Genomic DNA, 13,118 nt, shown 5'->3' on the forward strand with positions numbered 1-13,118 from the left:
GAAAATACCAGAGCAGATTGTTTTTCAAGATTGTTACCAAGTGTCAGTCTTCTTAATCATTCGGAAAGTTTTGATGAGTGTGTTGTAGCATCTGTGGATGATGTTGTTCTTTCCATGTCAGATTTGGTTACGAAAGATGAGTGGTCCAAAGCTATGGCTTTGGATGATCAGCTTAAGTTAGTCTGTAAATATTTGTTGGTTTGTTGGCCAGCTGAAAAATTTCTTTCAAAGGACCTTGCTGTGTTTTGGAAAGTTAGAGATGATTTGACTTGTAATGGAGATTTGGTGTTAAAGGGTGATTATTTTATTCCACCGATTTCTATTAGACAAAAGATTATTTCTATTGCTCATCTTGGTCATTTAGGACAGTCTAGTACTATTAAAAAGATTAGGGACATTTTTTGGTGGCCTTATATGGATGTTCAAATTGTTCAGTTTATCAAAAAATGTTCGTTATGCGCTAATTCTGATAAAGTTTTAAAACCCTTACATTCAAATGTCGTGAAAGTACAGATTCCTAATACTCCATGGAATAAAATTGCAATTGATATTTTAGGTCCATATGAGGGTATCCAAGCTCAAAAAATGTATATTTTTGTAGTTATTGATTACTTTTCAAAATGGGTAGAGTATAAATGGTCCACACAAATTGACTCTATTTCGGTGATAACATTTTTGAAGGAAATATTTAAGAGAGAGGGGCTACCTTTCACTTTAGTTTCTGATAATGGAACTCAATTTACATCACATTTGTTTGATACTTTTCTTAAAAAAAATAACATTAAGCATTGCAAGACTGCTTTATATTCACCTAGCATGAATGGTCTAGTAGAAAGGTTTAATAGAGTTTTGGTTGAGGGTATACAGTTAGCTATTAAATCTCATGTTGATGTTAAAAATCATGTGGCAGATTTAGTTTGGTCTTATCTGTGTACTCCACATTCTTCTACAAATTTTTCTCCTTTTCTTCTGTTTAAAGGAAGGAATCCTCAACAAGAAATTTCTATTTCTTGGATTGAAAAGACCAAATCAAATGGTGATATGAGTACCATTTATAAAAAGGCTAAGCAAAATCTTGATGTCTCTAATAATATTGTTCATTCAACGCTTAAATCCAAATTACGTGTTGGTGACAAAGTTAAAATTAAACTGCCTATTTCTGTTAAAAAAGGTCAATCAAAATTTTCGGATATTTTTGAAATTTGTAAAGTTGGGAAAACTTCTGTTCTACTGGATAATGGATCCTGGTGGAATATTTCTAAAATTGCAAAGGTTGATCCATCTATTTTTAGAAATCACTTGTCTATGGATCCTGATTTTTCAAGTGATACTATTTGTGCTAAAAAAAATGTTAGTACTGAGACTATACCTGTTGATACTAATGTTTCTTTACATGATGATAATATTTTACGTTTTTCTAAGAGACAGAAATTTGTACCGAGGAAGTTTGATAATTTTATTTTGTATAAGTAAAACCCTTCATATTCTTGTTCTCTTTTTGTTTATAAAGGGAGGAGATGTGTAGTATGGTTTATATTAGAATGTTTTGTCATCTGAGAATTCCTCCTGGACTTCTCATGATTCATTCCTTTTAGAATGTATTCTGTACTATGTTCTCTGCTTGCTCTGTGTATCTTTAAAATGTTGTTTGTTATGGTACATCTTGAAAGATCAGTTATGAACAGTCGTTCTGCTAATCTTCAAGAAGGTGGATGCTCCAATAAATACCTCTTCTCTACAATTTGGATTTGTCTGCTTGACCTTCCTTGAGAACCCTTACTACAGCATCTTTTCATGATTTCTTCATGAGCAGAGAATTGGAAAGTCTGCTGCCATATGTTATTGTTGCTGATGGTGTTAGACCAGCGGATTGAAGAATTTTCCTCAGGTGTTGATGAAGGTCTGGAGTTGGCGGTGGTTACTGTTGTCCTCCAGGTTTCTGCTCTATTCAGAAAGACCAATTGTATGATGGTGTTAAAAAGCCTGATTTTAGTTTTCAGCATTAGTTCCTTGGAGCTCAAAATCTTCTTTAGCTGAATGAGGGCATTCCTTGGTTTGTCAATTTTTGCCTTGACATCAGAGTCTGTGCTGCCCTGCTTGTCTCTGACACTGCCGAGGTACGTGAAGGCATCAACCTCTTCCAGTGGATCGCCTGCAAGAGTGACTGCAGTTGTGCTGAACATGCCAGCTTTTAAGATTTATTTTTTCCCTTGTGGATGCAGAGGCTAAGTTGTGCTTATGTGGCTGCCACATTGTCGGTCTTCTCTTGCATCTGCAGATGGGTATGGGGGAGTAGGACCAGGTTGTCTACAAAGTCCAGGTCCTCTAACTGCATCCAAGGTATCCACTGGATCCCACTACTTCTCCTTGCTATGGATGTCTTCATGATCCAGTCTATGGCCAGCAGGAAGAGCAAAGGTGAGAGCAAACAACGCTGGTAGAATCTGGTCCTCATTTGAAAGGCTTCCCTGAGTTTTCCTCCATCAACTATCGTGCAGGCTCTTCCCTTGTAAGAGTTCCTGAAGATCCTTATGAGTTTATCTGGCACATCATAGTGCAGGGGAGTTCCCATAAAGTCTCTCTGTCCACACCTTTGAATGCCTTCTCATAGTCAATGAAGTTGACATAAAGGGGAGAGTTACATTCTCATTGACTGCTCAATGATGATGCACAGTGTTGCAATTTGGTCTGTGCAGGATCTATCTTTGCAGAAGCCAGCTTGCTGGTCTTGCAACTGAGCATTGACTTGTTTCGTCATTCTGTTCAAGATGACTCTGTTGAATACTTTGCCTGGGGTTGATAGAAGAGTTATCCCTCTGTAGTTAGTGCAGTGACTCAGGTCACCTTTCTTGGGGATATCCCTCCTTTCAGTATGATGGCACCTTTTCTTCTCCCCTTATTCTTCGAAACATGGGGTAGACAATGTCTACTAATGTTTCAATGTGTGCCTTCAGTGCCTCCGCAGTAATGTTGTCAGGTCCTACTGCCTTCCTATTTCTCAGATGTTTGATGGCCTGCCGTATTTCTTCCTGGATTGGTCTGTTGCTGTCAATTGGCAAGTCCTTGCAAGCTGTTTGTAAGCCTGGTGGAAACTGCAGCACAGGCTGGTCCAGCCTTTCTTTAAAGTGCTCCAAAAATTGTGGTATTGAAGCAGCAGCAGACTTCAATAAAAGCTTCAATATTTGTATTTTATTCTCTAGTATCAAACAGGCCAACAAGACAGACGCAGGCATTTACAATGAAGGTGTCGTCTTTAGAAGCATAGTCATAATAATATGAACATTCTACCACTATCTAAAAATACCATCATTAACATTCCAAACCCTTTATGACATTATACGTTCTATTGGTTCCATTACATTACTGCTACTGCACTCACCAATGTGACATCTCCTTTGCTTTACAAAAACAAAATAGCCTTCCACCCTAAAACAAATATAATAAAATGCAATTTAAGTATAAAGATAACATAATTCAACTTTGCAGGAATGACAATTGAATGACAATTTTTCCTTACCATTTCATTATAGAATTAAGTCATTCAGTTTTGCAGACAAAACACTTTTTCTTTTCCTCCAGACATCACTGTTTGCAATTTAATTTTTTGAATTATTATCCATACTGTGTGTTTGTTCATATGTGTGTATGTATATGTCAGACTGAAATGAATGATAAACATTATTCCTTTCAAATAAACCTTGAAAATGTCCTATTCCACTGTTACATTGATCATCATGTACAATCATGAAACCATTTTCCAAATCAAGAGATGTATTTCTATCATCTCCCATATTTTTGCTGTCAAAAAATGTCTCTTGTCCTGGTGTTAGCAATACCAGTGCACATTTATACCACCACCCTTTTTAATTCCATAAGAATGCACTATTTGACACTTTCAACATCTGCTTAGGACAAGCATATGCAGGTTCCCTTTTTTGCACTCTCGCGGGTTTCCTAACCAAAACCCAATCACATACAAAGAATTGTATACATTTTGTTCTGTGCATGTTTTCATGATACTCTTTGTCCTTAAGTTGTTTTTTTACTATTTTACCGTTAACTTGTTGTTTGTTGTCCTCTTTCTCTGTTAGCATAGTTTGTGTTTTACAACCAGTCATTTTTGGTGTCAACAAAGTACAACCATCTCTCCCTCTCATCAAAAACAATGGTGAAAATCCAGTAACTGAATGTGTAGTGTTGTTATAGCTAGCCACCTTTTGTTTTATAAACTTAGAGGGAGCCACATTGGATGCCAATGCCATTTGAACTCCCTCCTTTGAATATCTATTGACTCTTTCTACTAAACTATTAGAGGAAGAGCTGTATAAAGGTGTTTTTTTAACTTTATACTACATTTTCCCAGAAAATCAAACATTGTTCTTGAAGTTAATTAAAATACCATTATCTGATCCTAAAATTCATGGAATACCTAACACTACAAAGATTCTCTGTGGAAAATCATTACCCACATCTGTGGTGATGTTACCACTGAATTCATCGAATTGGGAGAGGAGTTGGCCTAATGGCTAGGGTGGTCGACCTCGAATCTGGGGAACTGGGTTCGAGTCTCGGCAATGACGCTGAACATCCTGTGATTGTGGGCGAATCACTTAATCTCCCTGTGCTTAACAAAAATGAATATGTCCTCATGTAACGCAACTGGTGCTATGTAAAGCCCTCTGATACCCAATACCTTCGGGTCAAGTTTGCGCTATATAAAACTCTGTGAAAAAAGAAATAAAATAAAAAAATGTGTACCTACCTTGAGTCGTAATCAGTCAGTACTAGCAAATAATGTGTATTTTTACTCAGTGAATGAAATGAACCTGTAAAATAAATGCTCAATTTTAACCATGGTCCATCAGGAATACCAACCAAATGCATGTCCTCCTCTGGGATCTTCCAATGTTTGCCTGACCTTACACACTCCATACATTTGTCAATACTCACATCAACCTCGGAATCCATCCCTGGCCACCAATAATGTTTCCTTTGAAGTGTCTGGATGTCCTCCATGAGACAATTTCATCTCAGGACAAAATATGTTATAAATACGTCATGTCTCATAAGCATTTCTCCTTCAATAGTAAATTCATCAACTATCTCTAGATAGCTTGTTAACGTTTTGTTCAAATTTTTTATCGGTGTCCAACCATTCACAACATATGCTTTAAATTCGTTCAACACAGAATCCTTTCTCATTGATTCTACCCACTCACCTTCAGATGTAGATACTTCACAGAAATCCATAGCATCTACCACTGACACTATACATTCCTGGTCAGAAACACTAATATTTTCTTTTGAATCCTCAACTGGCAATCTTGATAACCCATCTGTTCCTAAATGGTACTCTTGTATTTAGACATTAACCGAATCAACCTTAATGATGCTTTTGCAGTCCCTCTACCATATCCATCAAACATAAACAGGAGTGGTTTGTGATCAGTCACTATTTCAAAGGATTTCCCTCACAAATACCTCTTCAACTATTCCACCACCCACACACTGGCCAAAACTTCCCTTTCTGTAGTACTGTATTGTTTTTCCGCTTCCCTTAATTCTCTTGAGATGAAATCTATGGTGCATTCACTATTATTTACCACTTGACTGAACATTGCTCCTAAGCATATGCCACTGTCATCTACTATGTTGTTATCCTTGCCTTTAGGATGATTTGGTCTAAGTGTTTGTGCTTTCAGAATGAGTTTTAAACACAGTGGTCCCTAAGCAAGGACAATAGAGTTAGAAAAAATGAATATAGAACCAGAATCAGCACTATATCTAAAGGTGTGCAGTCGGACAGATATATTTTAATTCTAAAAATGTAAACTTGAAACAATACGTGGGGCACAAGCCTGCTTCCTACTAAGTATACATACAGAAAAACAAAAAACAAACAGGAAAGCTCATACATTTGATTAGTGCAAGCAGAGATACGGTGAACACTGTTACACATAAATGATATTCATTGAGAAAGCTTTTACGGTGTACATATGTCCAACGATGTTTCGATCCATTTTGCACAATATTGGGATCATCATCAGGACATTGTATTTACATGCCTGAGTAAAGGATAACTGAAAAAGAAATAATGACAGAAAAAAAGACAGATCTAGGGAAGACAGTTAGGAGGAACTTTAAAAACTGCATAAAAGGGCATGCAGAATCTGCATTGAAAGGATGGTGTTCAACCAGATTGATCATTGACATACTGTCCCTGATGCAGCAGTCTGTGGCCGGAACAAAATCTCTAGAACTGAGCCACATCCGGAAACTATGGGCCTTGTGGGGGGATTCTAATGAATTTTGTGTATTTTCGGAAAGGTATAAATGACAGGGGTGCATGGTGATTTGGTGTTAAGGAATAGATGTTAATTTTTGCTTAGAAACCCTTGTTCTTTGGCCTCATCACTGACTTGAAGGATCAGTTGTTGGAGTTCCCTAATGGTGGTTGGTGGGTAATTTACAGTAGTGGCCTGTGTTAGACATTTGTCTTTGTATCTCGTTTTCATACAAGTCTTTTTCTTGAATGACTATGCCACCCCCTTTATCAGCAGGTTTCATAATAAGGGTTGAGCTGGATTTGAGGTCAGTGAGCAGACTTTTCTTCCAGTGTGATGTTGCATAGGATGAATTTGCGAGTCATCTTTGGGGACCAATTTTCAAAGGCCAATACTTCACCATACCATACCGTACTGGAGCATGGTGAGAAGGTGGAAGGGGGACGCAGTTGGGTATTGGCCATGTTTCTGGGAGTGGGGGTTTGTAGGAAATAAGTATGCAAACTATTTTTCCTAAAGAACTTAAGTAGTTCTATCTGGAAATCCAGAAAATTGAGCTGGATGGTTGGTACGAATGAGAGGCCTTTGCTGAGTAAGGATTGCTCAGGATTTCTCAGATTCAACGAGGGTATATTGAGAGAGATTGATAACGGGGATGGCCATACTATTACGCTGCTTGGCTGCAATAGCCGGTTCTTCTACCATTGGTAGTGCTTGTGGCTGGTCTGGCGTTCCCCTGGCGGTTGTACCAAACATTTCTCAAGTGGAGGGGCTTTGTGTAATGGAACAAGTTCTTAACACCAGACCACGTCCTCATGCAATCCCGACCATTTTCAATCTACAACTTTTGGAAATCTGTCTCTCCAGAAATGTCTTTCTCCTTGAAGACCAGTACTACCATCAGGTCAAAGGTACTTCAATGGGCGCTGTCTTTGCACCAAATCTGGCCAGATTGTATATGGACCACCTTGAAATGACAAGAATCTTGACTCCTTGTAACCCTTTCCACACGGGGATCACCATGTGGAAACGGTACATTGATGGCTTTTTTTAATATTGCATGACTTAGAGAACACTCTGTTACAGTTCTTACATTGGCTCAACAATAACTGCCAAGGGCTAAACTTTATCTCTAACAAAAGAGAGGGACCCCACCGCCCAAAAGGGTAGGGTGCCTGAAGACAAATGTCAAAAAAAGATTCCCTTTTGGGTGCAACCTTATATAATAGAAACACTTTCTCACCACAACAGCTCATTCATACAGGAGCAGAAAGGAAGAATTGATTAAAATAAGACAGTTTATTCAGTTGAATTTGTTAAAAAAGCGTATCCTTTTCTTGTCATCAGACACAATTAAAAATTACATTTCACAAAATTATACACAATAAAAACTCATTACAATATACAAGTGGGAAACGAAAGACAAAGGAATAGATGAATCCTATTAGCATGAGGTAAGTACAATAGCAACACTTATAATCCCGCTCCGATATCCAACTAATTTTTTAATCAGAGTTGTTATCACTAGGACTTAAAGTACTTCAACTCAGAAAAGGGGCATTGACGCGTTTCGGTGGGCACAATGTTTAGGAGCCAACACCTTCTTCAGGATATAATGATTGAATCCCACATAAAATATCAAACATCATATTTGGAGACAGCTCAGAGTCTCAATTATTCCGGATATATGATTTGATGCCACAAAAGTGGCTATCTGACCTTCAATTTGGCGCAGTCTTAATTCAATTATTCTTAAAAGGTCACTCTTGCATCCGTCAGCGATATTTTCATCTACTCTGTTGCGTTTTTCATACATTTCTTTCCCAATGCAGGACATCCTTAATGGTTCTCTAAATGTGTTTTTGATCCACACCTGTAACACATTAAAAGTTAGAGCTACTGAATTTGCTTTTTCCATTAGCAGAGATCCCCACTTTTTAAGGCACTCTTCCTTTCATGTACTGTGCAAACTGAGTGCTTTTGTGAATGTTCAGAATATAATATTTTTGTAGATTGTAAGGATCTTTCAATTCCCTTAGCTATGTCTATGACCTCATTTAATGTTGGGTTGCTACATGTCAAAAGTCGTTCCTGCATTGTTTTTAGAAACATTGAAACGCAAATTGATCTCTCAGGATGCCGCCGTGTGCACAGGACACCACGTCTTATTAGCATGCACCCACAAGCACAGCGCACCCTCCTCTGTACTGTATGCGCTGTATCAAGCTTCTGTCTGAGCGTGCTCTCATCTGCCACAAACCCAATGGTAAAATGCTTTGTTTATTTCGAAAAACATTTTTTAACCATTTTCCATGCCTGATTGAAGTGCGGTTAGTAAAGCTACTATTTAAAGTTGACAAACTTGCCTCGGTACGCGTCTGCGCCAAAATAGAAAATAATTGTACATATGTTTGTCGCAGTACGAGGTACCAACAATTTCAGGACTTGAACAGTGGCCATATTAGGCCTTAAACAGTGATGCTTCCTGGTGGTCTTTTTATCCGGCTCTTGCTCTACAGCTCAAATTGTAGTATTGAAGCAACAGCAGACTTGGATAAAAGCTTCAATATTAGTATTCTATACTCCAATATCAAACCGGCCCACAAGACAGAAGCAGGCAATTACAACAAAGGTAACTTCTCTAGAAGCATAATCATAATGATATGAACATTTTACCACTCTCCATAAATACCCTCATTAACATTCCAAACCCATCTATCACATCATACTTTACTATTACTTTACTTACCAATGTAACACAGCTCTTCAAAGTGCTCCACCCATGTTCGTTGTTGGCCTTCTTACCCATGATTGTCTTCCCAGCTTTGTCTTTAACAGGTCTTTCTGGCTTGCTGTATCTGCCAGAGAATTTTCTTGTTATGTCATAGAGTTCTTTCAAGTTTCCATGGTTTGCTGCTTCCTGGGTTTCTGTGACAGGACGTTTGGTGAATCTTCCCTTGTCAGCTCTGAAGCTTCTCTTTGCTTATTTGTTGGTTTTGATATATTCGCCTTGAGCTTTCAGTTTTTTTTGTTCTTGTTCGGCTGGTATCAACTGCATCTTTCTTTTCCTTTCACTCTGGAATTTTACAGAGAGTCTCAGTGGAGATCCATTCTTTATGCTGTTGTCTCTTGAAATCAGTACCTCCTGGGAGGTTGATGTCACTGTTTCTTTGATCTTCTCCCATTGACTTGTCTACTGGATCTCTATCATTCTTGAGCTCTTGCAAGACTTGAAACTTGTTACTGATGGTGACTGAGTATTCACTCCATTTCTTTGCATCTTTGAGGGGGGTGTTATATCGCTGGCATTGGCTTGTTGGTTCCATGCATGCTTTCTTCAGCTTTAGCTATAGCCTGGCCACCATAAGGTGATAGTCTAATGCCACGTCCGCTCCTCTCATCACTCTCACAACTTCCAGGCCCTCTGGAACATCTTGGCAATGCAGACATGCCCAATGTGATTCCTGTTGAATTGTCTGGTGACACTCACGTTGCCTTGTGTATTCTTTTGTGTGGGACTATACTACCGTCTATCACCAGACTGTTCAGGGCACAGAGATCTGCAAGCCTTTCACCATTCTCATTCATGTTGTCAAGGCAATGGTTGCACATGACTTCTTCATACCCAATGTTGTTGCTGCCAATCAATGCATTTGGTTCCCCCATCAGTATGGTGATGACGCTCTCAAGGTATTTCTCCAGGATTAACTGGAGTCTGTTGCAAAACTGTTCTTTTTCCTCTTCTTTGCTGTCATTTGTAGGTGCATAGCACTGGATAACATTCATGTTGATCCTCTTTCTTTGTGCAGAAGGTTGCTGTGATGGCTCTGGGACTGTGGGCTTCATATACACTCAGAGCATCAGTGCTACTCCCTGAGTGTGTGGGGTGTTTTCTTCTTCGTGTCCAGAATAAGGCAGCAGCATTCCTCCTGGAGCCAGTCCTTTCTGTCTGGAATTTGTCCATCTGGTCTTGCTGGTGCCAATCAGAGCAAAGTTGTATTTTTTCATCTCCACTGCCACTGAGGCTTTCTTGTCTGTCATCACATTCCATGTCCTGGCTATGATGGTCTTGGTCGAAAATAAGTGGATCAGCTTTGTGACTTCCAGAGATCTCCGACTTTAACCACAAGGCACCATACCTATTCATGGAGGAGATTCCTCTCTTTCCAAGGCTGGGATGTCTTTTGGTTGACATTTCTGTAGCTAGGATTTTTTTTACATGGTGGGGTAGCTAGCACCATGCATAACCCTCTTCCTTTCGTAGCTGGGCTTGGGACTGGCTGTGGCAGAGTTCTATGAAACACAGTCAATTGCTATTCTAGGGAGGCATGAAAATATGCGTCTATTCATATGGTATAATACAGCCTCATGGACAAAATGGAGCATGAATCGTAAATGTTCTAAGTTAACCAGAGTTTGAGTTTTCACAAATGCAAAGAATTAAATTGAAAGGAAAAAAGCTGTATCATATGTTAGTGTGAAAAGAGTGAAGGTAGTTAATTGTGCTGTGTATATGTTTAATCTTATTAGCAAAGGGGGTAAATATTAAGGTTACTTTAGGTTGACCAACAACCGATGACCCTCTGTTTGTTGGTCTGCTCCTCTGTCTGTGCTTGAATGTGTGCTGTTTGCGTGTATTTGTGATGGTATTGGTTCCTTGATGGTTGTTCTCTGCGTAGGAGGCCGTGTTGTGCTGGTCTATGCACATAGGTTCTTGGCACTAAGTGGCTTAACTTGGCATATACTATGATTCCTAACGTGTCATCATGTTCTATTCTGTTTCCTCTCTTTTGTTGATTTCCCTCACCTTTCCCCCCTTGCTCCTTCGTTACTACCTTTTCCTACTGTTTTTTCTTTATCCTTCCCTTTCTTTCTCCTGTTACCCCCTTCTAGCACTTTCAGGTGGCATAAGAGCAACATAAAGCGCTAGAAAAGCAGAAAACAGAATAAAATAACTGTTGGACCGGATGCTTGGGCCACAGAATGTCAAATGGTTTCTATTTATGGGTGTCAGTCGGTTGCTCTGTCATGTGTGCACAATTTGTGTTAATGGGACTGTTCGTGTTGAATACCTGTGTGCAGGGCCGGACTACCCATAGCGGGCATCAGGCGTTTCCCAGGGAGGCTGGAAGGGTGGGCAACGGTTTTGGAGCGGTGGGGGCTGCTTTTGTTACCGAGGGCCAGTTTTGCAGCAGTGCTGCAATATTGGCCCCCAGTAATGAAAGCAGCAGTGCTGGGGGCCAGTTTAGTTAAGCAACATTGTTTCACACTTGCACCCTTGCCCACCCCCTGATACCCCCACCGGGCCAGTCCGATAAAATTGCCATGGCTGATTTGTGGTCTCAGTCCAGCCCTGCCTGTGTGCACATGTGTATGCCCTGTACAAAGAACAAATGCATTGGCTTTGTCAATACTACTTAAGTTTTGTTTTTGGATTTTAGGGGAGAGAAGCTACGTAAGTTTAAGTTGTGTAAATGTGTTTTATTGATTGGGTGTGTCTTATTGTGAAACACACACTAATCCAAAGTACACGTTACCTCTTAACACCTATTTGGACAGAAGCAGCAGTTTCCACCCAAATGAACTAGTACCACATACAAATTTGCAATATGTATTACCTAAGGCAAATTCTCTTGGTCAAATATAGAGCAATTTCTCCTCTCCAAATTCAGGAATAACATTTGGAAATGTGTGCTGTCTGATGCTATTCACCTTTTGATCGGACACCTTTATAGTATTACAATTAATCCAATGGTAATTTTGCATCCTGGGTGCAAACTGACAATGCCACTGTTACTAAGTTACTAATGGTGTGGCCCTCAGATCTCATCTCCGTAGTAACGCAGTTTCCCATCAGAGCAGTGCACATATTGACACTGTGTTGCACTGCGTGATGTTCTTTTGATTTACAATTACAGAGAGGAAAAATAATTTTAGCAAATTGGGTATGTTTAGATGAACTTTAATAATTGCCAATTTTATGTTTATTGTTTATTATCCTCCTTTATGAGTTTGAAACACTGCTTGAATCGCGAACAAATGTACTGCCATTCAAACCAGTCCCCACAACAGATTGTTGCATGATTTTTATGACCTCCTAGATTGTTTTCCTGCGGTGTTTCTTAATGACATTCACATATAATATGATTTTTACTTTCATACCAGTATTGTTTTTTGTAATTGAATGAGATTGATAATGAGTAATGTCAAGGTTGTTTTTCACAAACGTGGGAGGACCAAAAATATATCTCAGGAAAATAAGGCAGATGTTAAATGAGGATGTTTATAGCATTCCTTATTTATCAGTAATGCACAATGACAACATTGTTTACAAGAATCATATGCAGATTCTACATTTATAAAGTAAAAAATGTTCAAAATGTTCTATCATCTGTTCCATTTCTACGTCAGTATATCAATTTGTTCGTGTATTTAAATGTTTTCACGGCACAGGCTCTCATACTAGCCACCAGCTATCAAATTAACGAGTGAAATAATGAGAAATTATTTAAAATATGAAATAAACGTATATAAAACTAAAGTGGAAATAGTGAGAGGAAATATATAGAGAGTGAAAGCTCAAAAAGTGACCTGTATGTTTCTATCTCTCTGTCCGTCATCTCCACCTGCCTGTCTACTTCCTTGTGTATCTCCGGAGGCCTGCCACCTATCATGCTATCATGCATATTGGAAGGGCTTTCTTGAGTTCTAATACACCAGGACAAACTGCAATTTCTGTGAGTGTAATAAAGAGGTGAACAAGGGCAGACCTGGAAGACAATTCATTGGAAGGCTGACACATTGCGCCTGTGTAGTTCGGAAAGTCCTCCATTC

At 39.1% G+C, this 13,118-nt stretch overlaps 1 pseudogene; it reads right to left on the minus strand.

Annotated features, from left to right (window-relative positions):
• Positions 1 to 1,153: 1,153 nt before the first annotated feature.
• LOC144762559 (uncharacterized) lies at positions 1,154 to 10,325 on the minus strand (annotated as a pseudogene).
• Positions 10,326 to 13,118: the final 2,793 nt, after the last annotated feature.

Source organism: Lissotriton helveticus, chromosome 6, assembly GCF_964261635.1.
Source record: "Lissotriton helveticus chromosome 6, aLisHel1.1, whole genome shotgun sequence".
NCBI classification, from domain to species: domain Eukaryota; kingdom Metazoa; phylum Chordata; class Amphibia; order Caudata; family Salamandridae; genus Lissotriton; species Lissotriton helveticus.